Source organism: Pelodiscus sinensis, chromosome 4 (genome assembly GCF_052426305.1).
Source record: "Pelodiscus sinensis isolate ZL-2025 chromosome 4, ASM5242630v1, whole genome shotgun sequence".
Lineage (NCBI taxonomy): Eukaryota > Metazoa > Chordata > Testudines > Trionychidae > Pelodiscus > Pelodiscus sinensis.
The window spans coordinates 7569237-7592953 of NC_143055.1; the positions used below are offsets into that span (position 1 = coordinate 7569237).

General features: G+C 48.0%; 1 protein-coding gene across 6 annotated transcripts in view; it reads left to right on the forward strand.

The window, feature by feature from the left end:
* The window catches only part of LZTS3 (leucine zipper tumor suppressor family member 3), a 125129-nt gene that overhangs the window by 76145 nt on the left and 25267 nt on the right, over window positions 1–23717 (forward strand). For 2 of the 6 annotated variants that reach the window (XM_006139221.5, XM_006139222.5), the window contains exon 1: window positions 1843–2369. The exons of 2 other annotated variants lie outside the window; for them this stretch is intronic. The gene's annotated coding sequence lies outside the window, so the exon portion shown is untranslated. Of the gene's footprint in view, window positions 1–1842; window positions 2370–23717 lie in introns of those variants that run through there. 2 more of the 6 variants (XM_006139223.5, XM_006139225.5) reach the window with 1 other exon arrangement.

Below are 23717 nucleotides of genomic sequence, written 5' to 3' on the forward strand. Positions count from 1 at the left end.
TCAGAATAACACCAGTTATTCCAAAATAACATTGTGCGTGTCTACACAGCGAGCCCGTTATTTCGAAATAAATTCAAAATAACAGGCTTCTTACTCCGGCTTCTGTAAACCGCATTGTACGAGGAGTAAGGGAAGTCGGGGGAAGAGTGCTCTGTTTTGAATAACTGCTGGGTAGACAGTGCCAAAAGCCAAAATAAGCTATTTTGACTTCAGCGACGCAACTAGTGTAGCTCAAGTTGCGTAGCTTATTTTGACTTTAGCCCTGCTGTGTCGACGTGCCTTCAGGGAAAAAGGAGTCCAGGAGAGCTGACAGCGTCTCAGAGATAATACTAAAGGGGTATCGTCAAACTAGTCTCGAGAAGGAAAGCTAGGAAGAATAGTAAGAGGCCACTATGGCCCCATTAGGAGCTTGTTAATGACCTGAAAATCAAAAAGGAACCCTACCGAAAGTGGAAGAATGGAGGAATGGTGAAGGAGAGTACCAAAGAATAACACAAGCATGTGGGAACAGATCAGAAAGTCTAGGGCACAAAAAGACTTCCACCGGGACTGGGCAAAATACGGCCCGAGGGCCGGATCCCGCCCGCGGACCACCCTGCTGGGACCTTCGGTTGGGGTGCAAGAGAAGTTGGGGTGCCAAGGCAGGCGCTACGTGTCTTCTGGCCGGCAGGCTGGGCTCCCTGCCTGCTGCAGCCCCGCTTGACGCTGCAGCCTGCTCCCTCCACGTGGCTCTCAACTAGTCTCTCAGGCCAATCTCTCAGCTCCGATTGGCTGGCTGTTTCCAGCCAAAAGAAACTGAGAGATTGGCTGAGGTCAGTTCTTATTGGCCAGCTGTTTCAGGCCAATAGGAGCTGACGATAGGGCTGGGGGGTGGGAAGATTGCAGGAAGCCTCCCCCTCCTTACATTTGTAGATTTCAGTGATTTTTTTTTTAATTAAGTCACACTGAAAATAAAATTAGTCAAGTTTAATTAAACCTTTGCATGTTTAGTCTATCTCAAATTCAGAACTTATAGTAGGTGTCTGGAAACTTTATGGGTGAGTCTACACAGCAGGGCTTAACTCGAAAGAAGCTTCGCAAACTGAGCTACGTCAGTTGCGTAGCTTATTTCGAAATTGGGAACAATTCTACACAGCACTTCTTTCGAAATAGAGCGCTCTTCCTCCGACTTCCCTTACTCCTCGTACAATGAGGGATACAGGAGTCAGAGTAAGAAGTCCTCCAGCTTGACAGTATTTCAACATTATTTCAAAATAACTGCCTGCTGTGTAGACACAGACTTAAGTTATTTCGAAATAATGTTGCTGTGTAGATGTACCCTAAGTGCCCAAGTTTGAAAACTGGGGCCCATTAAGAATTGGAAGCTCTTCTGATGATGTTTAAGCATCTTAATTAATTATCTTTATAACATCCGTGAAAGTTTTCTACCAAACTAAGCAATGGTACTTTGACACTATCCATTAATGAATGACCAACAATCTTTCAGCCATCTTTCATCCTTTCCAGTGGGGCGGCCACTGCAATTTTTATGCCCTGTGGGAGCCAGGTTGGTCCCAGGATATTAGGGAAATCTTTTCTTGGACCCGCTGGAGTATATTGTAACACTGAGGGGGAGAAGAGGAGTGGCTTATATGTGGGCGGGTTTGGAGCCAGTTTTCTGAAAGGGTGCCGTGAGTTAAGGTGCCTGATTTTCAGAGGCTTTGTGTGCAGTTAAAATCAACCCCTACCAGGGGTCTCTGATTGAGTCTCCCAAAAAGTAAGCACCCAGAATCACGGTGTACAATCTTGCCATTAACTCCTGAGCAGGACAGGGCATAATTCCATGCTGGATTTGTTTCAGAGCTGCAAGGAAAGAGTTAACGAAACCTAAGTGCTACAGGGAGCAGTTCCCTCCTCTTAGCCAATCTTCTGCTCTGTGCCTGCGCTAAGGCAACAGGTGACTTGTTGTTTACAGCAGGTATTTGTGCAGAGTCCCCTCGGGCACTGGGCAGGCAGCGAGGGTCTTGCAGCTCTGCCAGGAAAGGGCAAAAACCTCTTGACCGCGGAGGCCCAGCGAGCGTACCTTGGCTGAAAACATATTCTGCTTTAGCGGCTTAAAGGAGGCTCTGGCTAAGGTGAAACTACGGCATCCTTTGTTAGCCAGCACGCTTCCCAGGGAGGATGGACAGAGCAGAGAGCAGCCTGTTTGGACAAGGACAGCAATGTCTTACCTGCTAGTGTGCACCAGCGAAAAGCATCTACCAGACAACTCAGTGGATTGTGTTAACCAGGAGCCGCCTTGCCACACTGTGATGGACAGAGAGAAAACACATACACCGGGTTTACAGCTGTTCAGACCATTTGTGTGGTGGAGGAGCTGGAAAGGTTGGGTATGGCATTGTTTTCATTTCCTGCCTAAACTCTTGTGTAGTGTGCCTGTGTGCTGTTAACCAGCGGCCACCCTTCACCCCAAAGGTGGCTGCTTTTGGAAACGTGCCTGTGTGTATGCAGTTACACTGCAGGGAAGTGGGTAGTGTGTGGGTGTACCACTGCCCTCTGCTGAAGAGAATCAAAACTGCTCTACCGTGTTTCATAGGGCCTATACAGCTTATGGCGATTCCCCTTCAGCACACGTGGTAAGGGACTGGAGCAGTGCCTAGTAGGATCTGTCTTTGGAGCTGTAACAGTCAAGTGTTGTGAATATGGAGCATACAGGTGTCTGATATGGAGCAATGGAGTTGTGAGCTTGTAACTGAGAATGCACCATATGCTCTGTAAAGTCCTTTAAGATCTTTTGGTGTTAAAAGTGTTGTACGCGGCTTTGCTAAGACCCTCTTCCGTCCCTGTGCCCTTCTTACTGGCAGCAGAAATTCAACCGTGTCAGGCACCCCTAATACAAACCATAAGGACTAATATTTATGGCAGCAGGATTTTAAAGCCATGTAGAAACTGGCTTCTTCTCCAGCCAGGCCGCTCCCTTCCAGGGAGGAGTCGGAGGGAAATGAAGAGTGAGCCTGTTTCCATTGGTGGTGGTGTGATGCAGGGCTGTAGGTGGGGGCTGTGTAACTGCTCTTGAAATTCCTCATGCCGAGTTAATTATAAATCGAGGCTGGCTTCACAGTACAGAGTTGTTAATGTCCTGGCAAGGGAGGGAGAGGCGTCTGGATCTGAAAATGGGCATGGTTTGTAAACACACCTTGACGTTTTTCCCCTCCGCCCAGCCGGCGTGTCTCTCAAGCCGCCCCACGCTCTTGCGCGGGCAAGGCGACTTCACGCGCTCCCCTACCCCCAAGTCCTGATTGGCTTGAGGGCAGGGGAACGGTAGGGCAGCCACAGGCTGGATCCACTGGCTTGGAGGTCCGGATCCAGCCCGTAGAGGGCCCTTTGCCCACCCCTGTCTTAGGGCCTGCAGCGATGGAAGTACGTGCTCCGTGTCTCTGAAAATCAAGCCATTGCTGCTGAAAAATGGTACCTCCCCGCAGCGTTCCCTGTAAGCTGGGCACTTGTGCGGTCGCTCAGGAGAGATTCAAACGCTGCTCAGCGGATTAGCAGAGCGCCCAGGTTTTTTATTTCTACTGGTGTGGCACATTCACATATGTCTCGATGCACATAATAAAATGTATTCCGCACGTGGATGGAAAAGATTAGGAGGAACATTGCTCCTCACCCCTGCCACATACATCTCTGGTTCCTTGGGCTGTGAGTGAACCTTTAATTTTGCAGCTTAGCTGCCTGACCACTGTTTTGCAGTGATGGGCACACACGGGCAGTGGCGTAGCACCGAACCACCTTGTTTGTTGTATTAACGACAGCTATTTTTCGCTCTTTCACGTAGGCACGGTTTTAACCCTGGCTGAGTACATTGAAGGTTGTTTCGTTACTAGCTTGGCATTTGCCAGCCAGCTAATGCCTTGTCTACGCTACGGACAATGAACAGTCAAAAGCCCTAGCAGGCTTTGTATCCAGGCAGAAAAATGCCCTAAGAGGTCTAAGAGCTGCTTAGAACAGCCAGCCTGCTGACGGATTTAATACCTGGGTAAAGCTTCACCAGTTCCTTCTGAACTGGTTTAGTCCCAGTGTGGAAGCTGACACGTGAAACGGTATAGCTAGTCATAGACAATTAGGGTTGGAAGCAGGGAAGCCAACAGCCCCTGGGCAGAAGGGGTGGGGCCTCGAGTGGAAGGGGCGGGGCCGGGATAGCCAGCCCTTCATGTTATCCAGAGCCTGGTGCATCCTCCCCCCCTCCAGCCTTCAGAGCCACATGGAGCGAGTTGCATGGTGCTCGGGTGGCAATTTAAAGGGCAATTTGAATCACTCAGGCAACTGCCCCTTTTGTACCACCCCCCTGTTGGTGGGCATGGTTGGAAGAGACCTCTCAAGAATCAGAGTGCACCCCACTGCTCAAAGCAGGACCAACCCCAGCTAAACCAGTCCTCCTTTGACTGGCCTTGCACCATTTCCCAGCGCACGCTACTGCTGGGGGCCAAGGCGGGCATTGTGGGATAGGCACCCAGAGGGCACTGCAGTTCAAATGGTTTGGGGGAGGCTTCCGCACGGCTAGTGGGGGCTCACTGCGCCGTTTGTTCTGAAATGGCTTCGGTTACAGCTGGCACCCTTCTCTAGGGCAGATATGGCCAAAATGGAGGCTGTGGCTGGCCCCTGCCCACTGACTGGGCTAGGGGCTGTTTAACTGTGGTGTAGACATTCAGGCCATGTCTTCACTTGGTGGAGGATTGACACTACTGCGATCAATCTTCCAGAGTTCGATTTAGCAGGTCTAGTCAAGACTAGCTAAATCAAACTCAGAGGGCGCTCCTGCCAGCGGCCAGTACTCCTGCTCCTGTGAGGAGTAAGGGAAGTCAAGTGTCCCCTTAACTAAACCTGTGGGGACGGCAAGGAAACTCTAATCAAGGTACGTCGACTCCAGTAATCAATGTAGCTGGAGTTGTGTGTCTTGATTCGACCTTCCCCTTGAGTGTAGACCTGATCTCAGATTTGGTCTGGGGCACAGGACCTTGGATCCTCCCTTTTCACATGGTCCCAGAGGTTGAGCTCCAGCCAGCACGTGAACGCACAGATCTCAGTTGAACAGCCCCATAACCTGAGTCCTGTGCGCCCAAGTGTGCAGTCTAGACACACCCTAGTAGCTATTTAGGAGCCATCCAGGAGGGAGCTGTGCAGATTAAAGACTATTGTTTTTGAAAAGCGAACCTTTTGCATCTCCACGTCAAAAGCAGCAACACCAGTTTGCGAGAGAAAGTCTAAGCCTGAAAAACACCGGGAAATTTGTGGCATCTTAAAGGCTAACGAATTTTAAATCAATTGTTTGTCACTAAGGTGCCTTTGGACTCCCCATTGTTTTTGCTGAAACGGACCAACACGGCCACCCCTCTGAAACAGGGCATTTTATTTTTCTCCCCGCGTATAGGGCCCTGGAACTCCGTTTGTTTGCACGGTTTCGTTCCTCGGTCGCATGGGTGAAGTTGTTTCATTATGTGCTGGAGGAGGACGTGAGGGAAATGAGGAGGGTGTCTCAGACTCAAAGTGCCAGTACTGAGACAAGACTGGAGAGGTGGGAGGTTTCGCAAGGGCCTGCAGAGCAGACCATGCCAAAAGGAAAGTTTTCAGGTTGATCCAGGTGGCGGAGGGCTGCGCTTTCAGCGCGACCTTACCAAAGCTGCTGCTCCCCGATTAGAATAACCGCCCCGCCCAGTTTTTTCAGGTTGCTTTCAGCACTGGATGTGGTGGCTCTGAAAGGCAAACAGGAATGCTTCTTTTAAAACAAACGCAATCCAAGCAGATGCCCCCTTACAAGCATTAGCAGCATTTCAGCCTCACACCTACCCCTTCCCCATCGGCTCTTTCTCCCACACCACTTCCCTGCCTGCAGTCCCTTACCGCGCTGGTCACCTGGTGACCTATGTAGGGTTGCCGGATACTTTCACAAGAAATATCGAACACTGCGGGGGGAAAAATTGGTTGAGCAAAAAAAACCCAGGGAGCCAAAGTTGTTGAGCACAAAAAAAAGAGTCACTGCACCTTTAAATCCCCCCACTCCCGCCAGACGCAGCAGGGGAAGACTGTCCCAAGCAGCCTTCCGTTTGAGAAAAACAGAGAGTACCGAACATTTTACATGTCTGGTATTTTCTGGGTTTTTTTTTTACCAAACAGAGGCCACAAATACCAGACTGTCCGGGCCAATACTGGACACCTGGCAACCCTAGACATATGGCATTCGTACCTCTCTGGCTTGGGGACAAGGCAGGTCTTTCTTCACCTGCGATCACTTGACATGTCTTTTTTAGTTTCCCTTTCAATTTCTACCACACAAGGAAATAAGGTCTCCCCTCTCCGTACTTGAGATGAAAATGCCCAGGGTTACACGGTTGGACAGCGAATCTCCTGGTAGCTTTCTGCTGGGCCAAAGGATCCTATCAACTGGTGAGGCTCTCAGCATGAAATTTAAAAAAAAAAAAGTTTTCTAGGCCCTGTGATTGTGGGAAAATGTGTGAAAACATGAACCAGAAAGGTTTAGACACCCGCAGATAAACACAGACCTCATCGAGGAATTATTTCAAAGCCAGTGTTTGGATGTGGGAAGGGTTGTACACATGATTTTGGGGTAGGGATGTGAAAAATACTAACCAGGTAACCAATAAAAACTGTTAAACGTGATACCTGGGGATGGAGGAGGAGGGAGAGAAGGGTGCTACAGGGCACCCTGGACTCACAGGTGGGCACTCACATGCCAGCCTCATGGGCTGCTGGCTGCTAGCCAGCCTCGCGGGTTCCCAGCCCCATGGGGCTGCCGGCTGCTGGCCCCACACTCGCTGCAGCACTTAACTGTTAACAGGAAGTGATACGCATCAGCGTAATGGTTAAAGCTTAACGGTTAACCGATTAAACTCTTGCATGGGCCTAAGGGAGGAGAAACTCAGCTTCCTGCTTGCTGCTTTTTGAAGGTACTGCAAACAGATCGATCCCGCTTTCTCCACAGGCCCCACCCCCCGTCCCAACAGAGTTGGGTATGGAGGGAAGAGATCTGTGAGCATAGCAGTCTGCTGGGGCTCACCTGGCCAGTGCATCAGACTGAGATCAGAGCTGGGCCCATGCCCTTCTAAGGATGGATGCGTGTTGTCAGTTGCTTTACTGTTCCTTGGATATATCCACACCATGGACCAGCGCCAATGTTCCCTATAAGCTGAGCACTTGGGTGGCCTCCCGGAAGATGTTCAGGTGTCTCCCAGCTGATTAAGCAGTGCATCCATAGCTGGCAGCCTGTGTTTCTATGGTGGTGCACATCCACACATTCCTCAGTGCACATAGCAAAATTTATTCCACACATTCGTGGAAAAAATTAGAGGGAACATTGGCCAGCATCCTAGCTCCATTGTTATGGTGAAGCACAGCTTTGAACTCAGAGCCTGTAATACCACGGACCTTGTAGCTCCAAACAGCACCATTTCCACTTCTTTCTTTAAAATAAAAGCCTGGCACAAAATCAAGTTCCTGGGTAAGATTACTTCTTTATACTCTCCAGAGGGTAGCTATTTCACTGGTGCACAGTGGTACAGCTCCACTGACTTCAGCAAAGGGTGTGTCCCAAGGACTGTGCAGATGTTGCCTCTAGTGTCTCCTCTAATTTTGTCCACCAATGTGCAGAATAAGTTTTGTTTCATGCATCAAGGCTTGTGTGGATGTGCACCACCAATAGAAATGCCGGCTGCCGGCTATGGGCGCTCTGCTAATCAGCTGGGTGGCACCTGAATCTCTCCAGGTGGCCGCCCAAGTGCTCCGCTTACAGGGAACATTGATTGCCTTCATCCGGTTGCTGCTATTGGCACAGAGCCTATGCCCCGTCTGGGAGATCGCAGTCCTCATGCACACTGTCAGCAGTGGCTTGGCTTTGCTGTAACACCTGTCCCGATACCAGTCACTCCTGCAGTGTTCCCCTGAAGAGGTTCCCTCTCATTCAACGTTTGGGAGACTTTTGTAATGAAATGCCTCTAGGGCATAGGCCGCATGGACAAATAAGGTTTTGATGTCCAACTTTCCCAGCTTAATCTTCCGGTGTGGCGATCCTTTTTCCTTAATTAAAGCAGTTAATTGTCACGGGAAAGCCACACGCTGTTTGCTGGATGACTTGCCCTGCCTTAAGAATGTGCAACATAAGCAACTGATCCTAAACTGTCTGCTTCAGTGTTTAAAAATTAGTCTAGCAGCTTGGCGCTGGAGGGATGCTTTCTCGGTGCCGTAATGGCTGGAGCCAAAGCCCAGGAAGTTGTTGAGAACTTTTTCCACTGACTTGGGTGGGTGTTGGAATGAGCTCCGGGCCTAGAAATGGTGGTACACGACCCAGGAAAGACTCTGCAATTCAGCTGGCTACTAGGCCACATTTTACTTTTTAAATGAGGCCAGGCCTGATAACCAAAAGCCGGACCTTGCAGCCCTCGTGGACGGAAGGGCTGTATCATTAGTTTGAATCCGGGTGAGTTATTTGTCACATGGATAATAAGCGTGCCCAGGGGCCTCACTCTGCCTGGTGCTATACAGTGGGGCTGTGTCTAGACTGCATCCCTTTTCCGTAAAAGGGATGCAAATTAGACACCTCGCAATTGCAAATGAAGCAGGGATTTAAATCCCCCCCGCTCATTTGCATAAACATAGCTACCGCTTTTTTCCAGCTCGGAGCTTTGCCGGAAAAAAGCGCCAGTCTAGACAGGTACCTTTCGAAAAATAAAGCCTTTTCCGAAAGATCCCTTATTCCTTATTTTAAGAGTAAGAAAAAGTCCCGTCTCCAATGAGCTCACCACGTAGAACAGACAAGGCACAAAGGGCTGGGAGGAGAAACGGAGTCTCACGACAAAGTGACTTGCCTGGTCATCGGGAGAGCTGGGACTGGTACACGTGGCTTCTGTCGCCAGTCCAAAGCTGTGTTACCTGGACTGGGCAGTTGCAGAGTTAGGTGCTCCGTACGAACTAGGGTTACTCTGTGCAACGCGAGAGGCTCATACAGTATCGGCCCACACATTATGGCAGGGCCACGCTGGTATTCAGCCGGCATCACTGACATCCGTCGTTGTTGTCAGATTGCGCTGTGCCTTGGGGTACCCGCCTTTTTCTATTTGCTCCTGGGGCGGAGCTTTCTCCCTGGCAGAACCCCAGCTAAGAACTCCTTCCAAGAGCCTTAACCGACCGGCATTCCCAACAAAGCGTGGGGCCTGCTGAGAGCTGAGCTATTCGGTGGCATCTGATTTGGCTGCGCGATAAGTCCCTTAGTGTTGATTTGATTAGTTGTTTGTCAAGTACTTGGAACATACAGAGACACATAAGCGCTGAGTCGAGTTTGAGTCTCACTTTGGGATCTGCCCAGATGACAACCCCTGTACAAATGTATCTCAGGTGTGTCGACAGCTTGGACCAGGCCTCCCAGCGTGGACAGAAAGACTCACACTAGCTTTGCTCCAGCGCGCGTGCTAAAAATAGCAGTGTGGACGCGACAGCTCTAGCTAGCCACCCAATTACAGTCCCACCCAAGCTCTAGTCTGAGCGATCGCTCGTCGACACCGCTACCTTTTCATATCATAGCTGGAGCAAAACTGGTCAGAGGCTCGTCTGCCCAGGTTGGCAGGCACTGCTCCCAGCCACAGGATAGCCACACATTACAATTGCCAGCAGCAGTTTGGATTGTCCAGTGTGGCAGCCTCTGGGGTGGATCGTGACAGCTGTTGGACAGCGCACTATAACACTGAACAACAGGTAAGGGCAGGAAAGAAAGGTGCAAGTTGAAGTGATAGAAAGGGTAGAGAGTCTGAATGTAAATATCCAGATTGGGGTTTGGCAAGGAGAAGGAAGTAAATACAAGGCTCATCGGTTAATCTTAACGGCTACACGCAGCCCCTCCTTCCCTGCTGCCTTTGTATCAGAGACGGGGGGGGGGGGAGGTGGGAGACGGTGCACGTGGGAAGCTGATTTTAAGTTGGTTCCCCGCGCATGCCGGCTCTGCGGAGCTGTCGCCCCCCGCTCCCCGCCACACTGCTGCCTCCCACAGACTCCAGGTGGGCACAATACTTTCATATCCATTGGCCTTTGACATGAGCAGGTGCTCCATGAGCTGCTGTGTGTGGAATTCCCTTCGCTTCCCAGCGTACGCCTAGTGAAAGCCAAAGACCAAACAGGCCTGACCTTTCTGGTTAGTTTTGAGAGCCTGCTAAATACATCTGGGCTACATAGCTCTGAGCTTTCACAGAGCCCAGTCCCACAGGGCTTCTGCTCTGTTTTCCTTGGGATTCACCTTTGAAAATGGACATGGAGGAAACAGGGCGCTTTTTTTTATTTGTCTTCCTGGAAAAATATTGTTAGTGGGTGAGTAAATTTAATTGCCAGTGTTGAGTATCAGAAAACCTTACTCAGGCTTCCTAGCCTGCATTCATTGCACACCCAGAACTCCTTCCGTGGGACTTTCAGGCATTCAGGGAATCATAAAATCATAGAACACTAGACGTGGATGTGACCTCAAGAGGCCATCTGGTCCAGTCCCCTGCCCTCTCAGCAGGATCAAGCACCATCTAAACCACCCCTGACAGGTGTCTGTCTAACCTGCTCTTAAATATCTCCAGTGATGGAGATTCCACAACCTCCCTAGGCAATTTATTTCCATACATAACCACCCTGACAGTCAGGAACATTTTCCTAATGTCCAACCTAAACCTTCCTAGCTGCAATTTAAGAATTGAAGGATCAGTGCCCACCAAAGTTACTGGGAGTGATGGGGGTAAGGAGGGAGAGCATGAGATGGCGGCTGAGTGCCAGTTTGAGTGTGTTTGCAGGCAGGCTGAAAATCGAGCAGGGACGGCTTTCTGCCACTAGCTACGATGCAGTCTGGCTTTTACCCAGAGTTTGTTTGCTTCAGACTCAACAAATCCTGCATTTTGGAAGGGAGTGAGACTAGAGGACCCTTGTGGGGTACATCGTAACTCTGTGACTCTGTCTGCTTATGGAGCTTCTGTCGCCTTTCAAGCAGGGTTGCCAGGTGTCCGGTATTCGCGCTCTTTGTCTGGTAAAGAAAATCAGAGAATACTGGACACGTGCAATGTCAGGTATGCTCTGATTTTTCCGGCTGCGCACCGGACGGAAGCCTGGCGTGGGCGGGGGGAGCGGCTGGAAGGCGGGGCCACCACCGGCTCTAGGAGCCTGTGATTGCACAGAAGCCTGGCGGAGGTGGGGGGAGTGGCTGGGACTCTCCCCCCCCCAGGCTTCTGTGCAACCACAGGCTCCCAGCGCCAATCGCAGCCCCGCCTCCCAGCTGGGTCTCCCAGGTTGGGAGGCTGGGCCGCGATCTCTGCTCTGGGCCCCTCAGAAGGGGTGGGGAGAGTGGCTGGGAGAGGCAGAACTTATTATCCTGCGCTCTTTTTTTTTTTTTTAACTAAAATACCGCGTGTGCAGTATTTTAGGGGGGACCATCTGGCAACCCCAACTTTCAGAACTGTCTTCCAGCCTCAAAACAGTTCAGTTAGACTTGGGGGCAAAGAATTGTAGCAGGGGGCGGGGTCATTTGTTTTCTAAGATGAATTCCTTGGATTCAGGTGCAGTTCTCTTTCTTGGTTGGTCTTGCCCTTTAAAGGGAGGCTGCGCTCTGAAAAGTGGCGCTGGAAAGTTGCTATTGTGGGTCTGCGTGGTTGGGCCTCTCTGGCTTCTGATCAGATATGCTCCGTTCACAAGCAAAACCCCAGGGTTCCCAGCTGCCGGCCTTGCAGCCACCGCTTGGAATCTGAGAGCCCTGTCGGATTCAGGAGAGGAGTCAGTAGCAGGAGAGAAGTGTTTTTTCCCTCCTGTGTCCAGTGTTGGCAAGACTGAGGCTGGAACACTGTGTCCAGTTCAGAGGCCCATATCTCAAAAGGTGTTGAAAAAACTGGAGAGAGAAGCCACAAAACATATCTGAGGGCAGGAGAAAATGCCTCACGCTGAGAGACTTAGAAAGCACAGACTGTTTCACCTGGAGATTGAGATGTGATTTGATTAGCATACAAGTGCCTTCGTGGGGAGAAATTACAGGTATTCTAGGGCTCTTTAATCAAGTGGAGAAAGGCACAACAAGAACTAGAACTAACCGGAACCTCTTCCAGCCACATTCAAATTAGAAACGAGGCACGTTTTAGTAATACAGGGAAGTGGAGGAGTCACCATTTCTTGCTGACTGCAAATCAAGACTTTCTGGAAGAGTCAAACACAAGTTATTGGGCTCAGTGCAGAAGGAGTGAGATGCAAAGGTCTACAAGACGAGATGATCTGGCCTAAAACTCGGTGAAACTTTCCTTCTCATGCAGCATCACTAGCCATGAAGGTTCTACAGGCCCCAAGATGCTTTCAGATTATGCCTTTAGGGACATCTATGCAGACAGTAGCCTTGCTCAGGGGGTGGGCAGGGATGTAACCAATTGGAATTTAGTAAAGAATTCTGTGGATGCTAGGATAGGATCCAGTTTCCTCTCCCTTGAACCACAATTAATGCAGAGACGAGCCCCCCAAACCAGCAGGGCTGTCTGTAGGATGTATGAGGACCTACGCCAGAGCTACTCCACACGCAGGCTGTGGGCTGCATGCAGCCTGTGGCCCGTTTGTTTGTGGCCTGTGGTGCAGTTTGGATTTATGCAGGGCTCAACACGCAGCCTGTGGGTGGGAGCCAAAACAAAAAGTAGTCAATACAATGGTCTTCTGTTGCGATGCGTTTTAGTAGTTAAATTCCTGGACCGTCATTGATCATTAAAAGTGCTGTCATAGGGGTGGAAATTGGGTAAATATTGCATTTTACTAATATATCAGCAGAATTTGCTTAAATGGGGCCTGCATGTTGTATAGTCTTGCCTTAATCTTTTTATTCAGTTGTGTCAGTGTGAAAGAGGCTATTTGCATATATATTTGCATATATATATGCAACCACGCTTAAGTTGTGGCCCTCGGCACGTGCTGTGAGTATCATTGTGGCCCCCGGGGCTTCCAAAGTTGAGTAGCCCTGCCCTATGCAGGACTATTAAACTTGTGCCCCCAGTGGCGGCTCAGGGGGGAATTTTTAGAGATGTGATTTTATAATTTTCAGCAACACACTCATGAAATATCTTCAAGCCAATTTTTAAACTAAGGCCCTGTGAACTGTGTCAGCCAATTCAGAAACTGTCGGTATATACTCGGGGTTGGGAAATGTCTGTTAAATGGCTTCCCAACAGGGAAAGGAAGAGGCGGGTGGGTGGACATTAAGACCCAGCGGTGCCCCAAATTTTCAGGTGCCCTACTCAGCTGCTTATTCTGCCTATGGAATGACAGTCCTGCAAATTAGCGAGTTCAGATTCTGATCCAGACTCTCTAAAAGCTCAGGGAAAGTATGTTGCCTCTGGGGTTTGCCTTTGCCAGCTATTCCCCATACACCCCAATTTAGAACAAGGTGCAGTGCCTCTTGAAGTCTGTGTGAGTCCTATAGGCCTATAGTAACTAAGCTTGGGCAGTGATAAACTATTTACTCTGATTCAGCTCTGAGCGTAATAACAAGTGATGAGCACCGCTGGAAAGACATTCAGTGGGTGCAAGATATTCTGTCATCCCTGCATAAGGTTGGCTAGTGAAGTAGCAGTTGCTTCATTACCTGTGGGTGTCATACATATCAATCTTGTGGGTTTTAACCCACTTCATCAGATGAATTGGAGTATTCTAATGATTGATCTCTGGCCCCACTAATTAATACCACTAACGGTGCTGGGAAAAGAGGGATCTTAGATTTATATGGTGCCTTTTAAGGACATTTTGACAGGGGCACAGTGAATTAATTCTTCATGATTTTAAATTGTGCTTCCTCTCCAGAATTTGTTAATACTGCTCTAGACTCTTTCTACTCCACTAAATCTGTCCTCTCCCATATAGTAATCTATCTCTCCCTTGTCCCTCCACTTCTGTGTTTCAAATGGAGCTGAAATTAACATGGCCATTTTCATTTGACATCACTTACTTTTATTTCTCCAGTGTATCATCATGCCAGAACGAGAATTGTTCCTCGAAGCACAACTCTCTAGAAATAGTGTTATCTATTTAATTACTGCAGTAGAACCAACAGAGGAAGTACTAAATATGTATATGTAGGTCCTACAAAAATGTGGCCAGGCTATTTGATTTTTAAAAATCTAACAAATGATGGCCCAAAGAATTATCGCCTTTGATTATAACTATTATTAAAATGAGGACATATATTTGATCTTCAAATACCCTTAACAATGACCCTATTCTTTAAAAATTGAACAGGGGCCCCATGCTTTAATTTTGATGCAAATTCACTGACTTTCTTCTAGCTGGTCATTAGAGTTGTGGAGAGGGCTGGCTGATTCCTTTGGTAAAGATTTGTTGTGAGAGTGTTAACAATTAACCTACCAGATCAGAAATGGTGAGGTCTTTCCATCTGGCCTACTTCACTGCTCAGCTGCTTATCTGAATGCTTTTTTTATTCAAATAATGATCGACTTTGCACACTAATTTGGCTGAAGCAGGTCTGAAACGACAAGAGCCATCTAGTCAACATTATTATGGCAGTAGCCCCTAGAAGCTTCAACTGAGATTGGAGCACCATAGTGCCATGTACTGCACAAATACATAGTAAGAGACCAGAAGAGTTTACAAGCTAAATAATCTGGAAGTTGCCAGGAAGAAATTTGATCCTCCTTAGCTCACAGTTAGGAAACTGAGACACAGAGAGATTAAGTGACTTGCCTGCAGCCCCACAGTGAATCAGTGGCAGAGCCAGAAATTGAACCCAGATCTCCTGTGTCCCCATCTAGCATCTTAACCACCAGATGATATTTTCTCCCCAGTTTGTGAGGTGTTCATACTGCAGCAATGGGCACATGATATAGCCTGAGGCAGATAGAAGGGTGACTGTACTAATTAGATACTGGACTGGTAGGATGTTACTAGAGCCATCTTTTCCATTCCACCATTAGAGAGTTAATTTGTGGATCCATGCACTTTTGCAAAAGGATTTGCCCGCTTCACCATAATCCATCCAGACAAAGGAATTCCTCTCCAGCTTTTATTAAACACACAAAAAGAGTGCGGATTGAAATCCTCGGAAATGGAAAGTTAGATCAACATTCATTCTGGAAAGGTTCCCTTCTCCTCCCTTTTTGTGTTTGCACAAAGCCCCTTAATCCAGGTTTTCATTTAAAGCCCCTTGGTAACCAAACGCCTTTGGGGGAGGGGGGGGTGAAGAGCTGGTAAAATATTGATTTTGGGCTTAGTCATTTTTGTAGGATGCATCCTGCCGTTAAGATAAACATAACACAGGAGAGAGGATTGCAGAGAATGGAAAACCTTCTCTCTCTCCCTGATGCCTGGTCCAGTTGTGTGCTTGCAGGGGGCAGTACAGCACAGAGACTGGGCAGTTGCTAACACGTTGTTTTGCCCTCCTCCGCCCCCCTCTCTCCAGACCCTGTCTTGATTCCCATTCTGAGATCGCTTCTGGCTGGTATGTTCTGATGGCCTCTCACTGGGTCTCTCCTGAATCACCGCAGGGTAACTCGGACTATTTCTGGCTGTCATGATGGTTGCCACTGTAAGCCACACACCTGGGTGTGGTGCACTCCCGTCTGGTGGCACTGAGCCCACTTACAGGGAGAGCGATGTGTCTGCTCTACAGCCTTCGCTGTGAGCTGAGTGGCTGGTAGCTCATGTGGTAGAGGCTCATGTTCTGAGGTTCCAGGTTCGATTCTGCCTGCAGGCAACCAGAGTTTCAGTGTTAATGATGGTATAATAGAGAGAAGGCTGGCCAAGCTTAAAACCTATTAGACAGTATGGACAATCTAAAACAGCGATGGGCACCCTAGACTAGTGGGTGGGTTGCATGAGTGGATTCCTTTGTTTCAACGGGCCACAAGATTGTCATAGCCAAGACAGCCTCCTGGGATAGACTAGTGTTACTAACTGTCTGTGCACTGAGAATCTGTGGGGTGCACTGATTAATTAGATGCTGAGGGAGCACGTGGCTCACACAGTCAGTGTTGTGTGCAGTCAGCACGCACCTGGCTTTATGTGCATGAGTAATAACGGTAAGAAAAAAAAAAGACATGGATGGAAGGCAGGGGAACCTGGCAACCCTGTGCAGGAGCAACAGTCAACAAAATATCTCGTGGGCCACACACAGAACCCAGAGGGACCGCATATGGCTCTGGGGCTGCAGATTGCCTTCCATCAATCTAAACAGGCAAGTAAAATTGTATGGGGGGATAGATTTGAAGATTCAAAGGCCAGACAGGACCACTGTGATCATCTAGTGTGCTCGCCTGTAGAAGAGAGGCCAGAGAAGTTCCCCCCAAAAATTCCAAGAGCCAGATCTCTTAGAAAAGCATCTTTCTGTCCACTCCTGTTAAAAACTGTAGAATGCAGCACACCAATAGTGGCTTCCAACACTCATCTAGCATTTTGAAGATGGGATAAACAAGATAATAGAAGTGCTAAGTGAAGGATGGATGATCTTATGGTTAAGGCACGGATAGAATAGCAGTAAATGTGCAGCCAACAGCTAGCTCCCGGCAGCTTTAGAGAGGAGCCTAGAGAAAGGTAGAAAAGCAGGAGACTGAGATTCTGGAAGCTGGGGGTCAGTTCCTGGCTCTGACTCAGACTTCCCGTGTGATTTTGGGATCTCTGTGTCTGTTTCCTGGCTGCTATAGGGAACGTTCATGCTTCACTTCTCCCGCCCTGGGCCACTCTTCTCTATTTAAAATGCAAGGTCTACTCAGGGTGGTTGGAGCCCTATAGATGACCATTTAGACAGGCCTTTAGTCCTGTTCCAGATCTGAACCCTGGGAAATCCTCACTCCCTTTTCTTCTGGGGTGACGATGAGCGTTCGCTATGGCAATGGGAGCCGGGCACAAAGGAGCCAGGCTTCAACTCAGCTAGTAATTTGCAGTTCCTTTCTTAGCCTAATTAGCTGCAAGAGCTGCCGCCCTGTTGCCCTACTTTCCCAAGAGAGCTTGTTACTTTCGGTAAACACTCAAGTCCCTGGCATGGTTACTTTTTCCTGTGCCATCCGAGTGCATTGCCTGGGAAGGTCGGCAGTCCTGATGCGTTAGCCTGTTCATACCTTGTTGCTTTTGAGAGGAGGTCTTCTCTCTGGGTTGTTCTTTTCATGCTGATACATTGCTCCAGTCCCAGCAGATCAGTCTGCAAGAAGCGAAGGCTCTCAACACCTCTCAGGATTTGGTCCTTGACGTGATGTCAAGAGCGTTTCTTTGTCTAGGTGTGTCACTCACTGATGCATTCAGAATCATTGGCATATAACCTCCTGGCTGGGCGTTCCTAATCTCTGGCCTTTAAAGATGTGCTGCTGCAGGGGGTCAGGGCCATGGTGCTGAGAGGGACTCTTGCAAAGGAATATTATTACCCTTTGCTCGGCTGCCCACTTGCTTTGAGCCATGGCCGCCACGCAAAGAGACCTTAGCTAGGGCGCATGATCTAGCTCAATGAGTGTGAAGGCATATTCTACAGGCGTCGAGACAAGAGACCATCATGGTCCCTGATTGTGCTATGCCTTGGGAACCCCATAATCACACTGAGGAACAGCTACATGCGTAGTCACACTGAAGTACAGGATGAACCTCTCTAGTCTGGCATTCTCTAGCAACATCCGTGGTCCGGCATGATTTAGTTAGCTGCATGTCCACTTAGCATGGGTATGGCATGGGTATAGTTCGTTTATAGTCACCAGTCCTGGCTCTCAGTGTTCTGTACTGTTGTTTAGCTCTAATTTATCCCTCATTTTACCCTTAAGCACCCAGAAAGTTGTTGAAGTGTTGGTACAGCTGCTAGACAATACTGACCTCCTATGGTCTGGCAAATTCTCTTGTTCGGCACTGGTCAGGTCCCAAGGGTAATTGCTTATTAGTGTGAGCCTGTAATTGCTTACTAGTAATTGCAATTGCTTACTAGTGTGAGCAAGAAGGATCATGGTTCTGCATGGGAGCATTCAGCTGTGGCCATATTTAGGGAATAATATGCCCTGTGATCCCCAGAGATGAGGAATGCCCTGCCAGTAGGTTAAACGCCAAAGATTCCCAATCCTTCAGTGAGTGACACACCTCGACAAAAAAATGCCCCATCCTCATGTCCCAAGGACCAAATCCTGAGAGAGGCTGAGCCTTCATCTCAGATAGAAATCAGCAGGCATTGCATGCTTGCAAATTCATCCTAACTTTATGCACCCCTTGTTGAAAACCTTTATGCAAGGTTTTTATCTTCAAAACCTTGTTGAAACTTTATGCACCCATCAGCTGTCCTGTTGGGGTGCCTAGTCACTCCTTAGACTGATGGTAATATTTTGGCCCTCCTGCCACTCAGATGCAAAAATCTCTTCCTCGTTAACACACTCCCAAGGAATTTGAGAAGCCAGGTATTTTAGGCTGTGTACTGTGGGGTGCCACCCTATACCATGGAATCTGAGTGCCTGCTAGAGCAGAGTTTACAGCACTGGAGCTAGTTTCAAGTGTTCACATCACAAGGCCACCATCAACTCACAGCCAGACTAGCCTCAGAAGAGAAGCCAAAGAGGGAATGGGCTATGAAAAAGGCTCTACCCTCCCACCACTGGAGAAAACCGCTCAAGGCAAAGGTTGGAGCCTTATAGGAGAGCATTGAGAATGCTGCATTTCCGCTGCCCGTGCTATGCCGGTTTAGGCAGCCGGGTCTAGCAATGGTTCTGGGCTGTTGTTTTGGTTTGAAGAATCAGTGAAACCCAGACATCCCATAGCTAGGGATGCAGTTATACGGATGTGAAAGTGCCTTACACACTTACAACTTATTTCCCTGGGAATCTGCTACCCAGCATAAGCTCTTTGTATATAAACCGTGTCGATGCTGGGGTGGGGCAGTGCATCAGTGTAACTGACCAGTACAGCTATGTAGCTGTTGCTAGTAGACAAGGCCCTTAATGGAGAAAGTCAGTCCCTAGCGCCGACATTGCTTCACCTTTCCTTGACACGAGACTGGCAAAATTAACACCACAAAAGCTCTGTACAAAGATGTGTAGGGAAGATCTGTGAGTGTTGTGACTCTTTCTGGCTCTAGCATCTTTTGACCCTGTGCCGACAGCTTTGGAAACTCTGTGTTCCAATGCTCCTTTATGGGGTTTTTTTCTTGTATTTATTTACATATGGAGTCAGATTTACCTCTAGATCTGCAGTCTTGATGTTAAATGGCTCAAGAGACTTTTTCATGTCAGTGGAGCAGTTTTGCTAGCAGTAATATGTCAATATATATGAGAGCTTGACTAGATGAACGCAGTAGGCAGTATAAATTACAAAGGCACCAAAACCCCTCCATCGTTAGGGTTGCCTAGAAACGTGCACCAGAAGGAGGCTTTAAATTTCTTTGAATAATTTCATGTAACTGCCCTCAGCATACAGCACTTAGGATCCACCCGTGCAAAGATTTAAACAGCTGCTTAACGCTGCTCATGTGAGTAGCCCCATTAGAACCAATAGAATATCTCACCCGAGTAAAGTCAACGCATATGAAAAGTCTTTGCAAAATCGGGGCCTTACTGTTTGGCTACGTCTACACTGTGGGTTTTTTGCGGAAGAGGATATGCAAAGGGCGCACTCATTTGCATATCTTCTTCCGATTTCTTTTTGTGGAAGAGGTTTTGCTGATAAAAAGCCCCGCATAGACCGGGCCATTTGTCGGGAAAGCCCCCTTTTTCATGAGATCCTGTAAACCTCTATTTTTGAGGCTATGCCATTTGCATATATATCCTCTTCCGCAAAAAAACTGCAGAGTAGACACAGCCTTAAAGTACAGAGGGGCCTCCAGTGAAGTCAGTAGTAGTTGTTCCCTGAACTTTGAGGGATATGAAATCAGTCCAACGTGAATTTATAAGTAACTTTGTTAATCGGAGTTATGATCCATTCTAAATTCCCCTTTTTGAATTTTTCAGTAGCGTCCAACTCCCCTTCTGCTTCCTCTTGCTATTCAATGGCTTATGTGTGAGATGTAATAGTTGACTCAGTCACCAAGAGACTATTTGGGTGAATGCATCATCAAGTCTGGTAGCTCGTTATGGCATGACCAGTTCCTGTTTTAATGTAACTCTCAACCCTTTTAATTATTTAACAGAATTTACTTCAGCCATACAGTTGCCTTTTCTCCAGTAATGTTTCTCCAATAATGTTTGCCTTATACTTATTTTGTAGAGTAGTAAGAAAATTGCTGTTTGGGAACTGAGATGGAATGGATTAGGTCCTGAGACCCCCCTGCTGGAGGCCTTGTGGTCTTGCCACACTCCACCCCAGAAAAGAGCACTTAGAAAGGTCCTCCAAGCTGCCTAGAGGGGCTGCTTGGGAAGCAGCCAATTAGAGTCCAGCAAGCTAGTATAAGGAACGCTGCTGGGCTAGAGGAAGGCCAGTTCTTCACTGGAGCTCAAGGAGAGCAGCTGGCGCTCTGGGTTTGCTGTTGAGACTCCACTGGGACGAGGCACTGAGGTTAGGGTCCCTGGGATGGGACCCAGAGTATAGGGTAATGCAGGTCCTGCCCAACCTCTTATTAGCCACCTGGAGTGGAGATGGTAGACCAAACAGTGAGACACTCCAGAGTGGGAGACCGAATTCGAGTGGCCCTGTTGAAGAGCAAAGGCTAGAAAGGCCTTGAGAGGGTGAAGACGTTGCCTCCAGGGAAGGAGCCCTAGGGCACCACTCTGTGCCAGAGCAGGGACAAACAGAGACATTACCAGGGGCACTGAGAGAAGGGGTGCTCCAGAAGGGGTTTGCGTTGTTTCACATACAGCTTGTATGTGACTCAACCAGAGGGCTGAATCACCAGAGAGCCATCAGAATGGCCAGACTGGGTCAGACCAAAGGTCCATCTAGCCCAGTATCCTGTCTGCCGACAGTGGCCAATACAGATGCTCCAGAGGGAGTGAACAGAACAGGGAAACATCAAGTGATCCCTCTCCTGTCATCCGTTTCCAGCCTCTGGCAGACAGAGGCTAGGGACACTATTCCTACCCATTCTAGCTTATAGCCATTGATGGACCTAACCTCCATGAATCTATCTAGTTTTTTCTTGAACCCTGTTAAAGTCCTAGTCTTCACAACATCCTCTGGCAAGGAGTTCCACAGGTTGACTGTGCACTGTGTGAAGAAAAATTTCCATTTGTTTTTTTAAACCTGCTACTTATGAATTTCATTTGGTGACCCCTACTCCTAGAAACACAGCAACAGAGTGCAAGTACGCACGCTCGGGCACCTCATTAGAGATCTGTTTATATATTATTTTTGAGCAGGTACTATAAAGAAACCTGGGATTAAATAGATGACATCCAGGTAGCCTTTAACAGTTAAGGTCACTTTCTCATTTAGTAGACTGCATATGATTGGATGAAAGCTTGAATTTTTCACAATCTTTGTATGAAAAATAACAAAAAAAGTAACTAAATTACAGTTAACAGGCTAGAGTTTACACCAGCTGAGTCTCTTTGCTAGATTCACTTTCAGGCCAGACTTGTCCTGCTTGAAGGGATAGAGTTAGGGTTATTTGGGTGCTGAGGACTGAGGAGTTGTGTATGTAACGGTCTGTGTGTCTGAACTGAGTGTTAAGCCTTGTGTGTGAATTGTTTGTGTAACCTCAGTTCCATATTTGAATTCTGGGGTGTTTAAGGCTGTCTTTCATGGTGCTCCCTTTGAAGCACAACACCATGATTGGATGAAGTTTGGGTTGGTTGTGACCTGTTACCATCCACAAGCTTCTTGGTAATGCAACCATGGAGTGTGATAGCAATTGCAAGAACAGAGTCCTCACTTTCTTATTCCATTAGCACAGTCCCCGCTAATGCTTGTGTTAAAAGAGAATCCTCTGCCACTATTAACAGTATAAGGCCCATGACCCAGGGCTGAGCAATTCTTATCCCATCCACCAGAGGTCAATGGTGCACATATATACCATTCAATTCCTGAGCATATTTAAGGCATTACCATATTGAAATTCCATAGACAAAGAAGCATTCCATCTACTGTTCTCAGCAGACTTGAGCAAACTACTGCAGCCAATGCCAAGTTCATTAAAAAGCCACTAGCCTCATTAAATCTTCCTCTTTTTTTTCTCCCACAAATATTTGTGATGAAGGCAAAAGTTCTCTGCTCAGTGACTAACATCAAAGCTGTGTTGCATGGAGTTTTGGGATAGTTGAGGGTAACCATCTCAAGATTCATAGGCTGATCTGAGGCTTATCTGAGCCTGCCTGCTTAAGAAATCAGGTTGCGAACCTCATGTGAACTGTGTTTCTCTTTTTTACAAGCTAGACAGGGAACACTGCAAGAACAGCATCTGTTATGGTATTTAATGAGCAGAGTGTTCTCTGGGAAGGACGGTTATACACTCATCTGTGATCCCAGGAGGAGACAAATCAGCCAAACAGGACCAAAGAGTGAGGTAATTAGTTTTCGCCTCAGTCCTCCCTTCAGGGGGCTTTGTCTGAGGAAGGACTGAGGTAAAAACTGACCTAAAATTAGAGCTGGTCATTTTATTTTTTTCCAAACACATTTTTCCCTCTATAAAAAATTACTTTTTCCCAAAACAATTTTTGCAAAAATATTCGTTCTGGGTGTTTTTCAATGGCTCTGTGAAAAATAGTGCGCTTTGTATACTCTTTTCACTTGTTTTTTTTTTTATTCAAAACCCTACCAACAGATTTAAAAAATGTTTCATTTTCAAAACCTGGCTTTTCAATAAACAAATCTACCAGCAGCCATTTTGAGCCCAGGTGTCATGGTTACAATTAAAATTCCATAGGGAAAATTCCTATTTCAAAAAGGGGGAAGCGTGAAGGGGGTTCCTTTCAACCCCTTCGAAGCAAAATCTTTGCTAGTGTGAAGTGTTTCAGGAAGCAGGCTTTTGGTTTTGCCTAGGGTTGCCAGATACTTTCAGAAAAAATACCAAATATGGCAGGGGAAAAAATTGATTAAGCAAAAAAAAAAATGGGGCCAAAGTTGTTGAGAAAAAAAGAGGCCTTTAAATCCCCTCACTCCCCTGCCAGACGTGGCAGGGAAGGAATGTCCCAAATGGCCTTCAGTCCAAGAAAAACAGACTATTTTCTGTTTTTTTTTTTTTTTACCAAACAGAGGCCGCCAATACTGGATACCTGGCAACCCTAGTTTTGCCCCACCATGGGGCTGGATGCAGGTGCCTTTATTTGTGATGAAAAGTGCTTTACTCCCGGGAGCACTCAGTGGAGTTGCTTGAAGCGTGAGGGACTCCCCAGCCAAAGGAAAGGCACAGCTGCTTAGGGCACCACAAAATTTGGGGCAATTTGGTGCCCCAAATTCCGTAGTTCCCTACGCAGCCGTGTATTTTGCATATTGGTGGGTACAGCCCTGATGGGCGAAGCTGGAGAGCAAGCCTACCTCATGCCCACCCCAGGACTCCGGTCCTGCGAAGTTGGGCCCAGCTCCCTGCTCAGTCCCAGGACCCCCCACCGCACGCCCTTCCTGGCCCTGGGCTGCCGGATCCTGTCCCCACCCTGGGTTGTGGCAGGCTGGATGCAGCTCCCAGGCCTCCAGTTGCCCATCCGTGAGCCGCAGCGTGAAACAAATGTAGAAGCTGCTTCTAACACGCTGTCAAGCTCCGACCTGAATTCCAGCAGGCCAGGAGTTAATTCTTGGCTTAGACCTCACTCGGGTGGATGAGTGAAGCACGCTCCCCATTGGACTCAATGGAA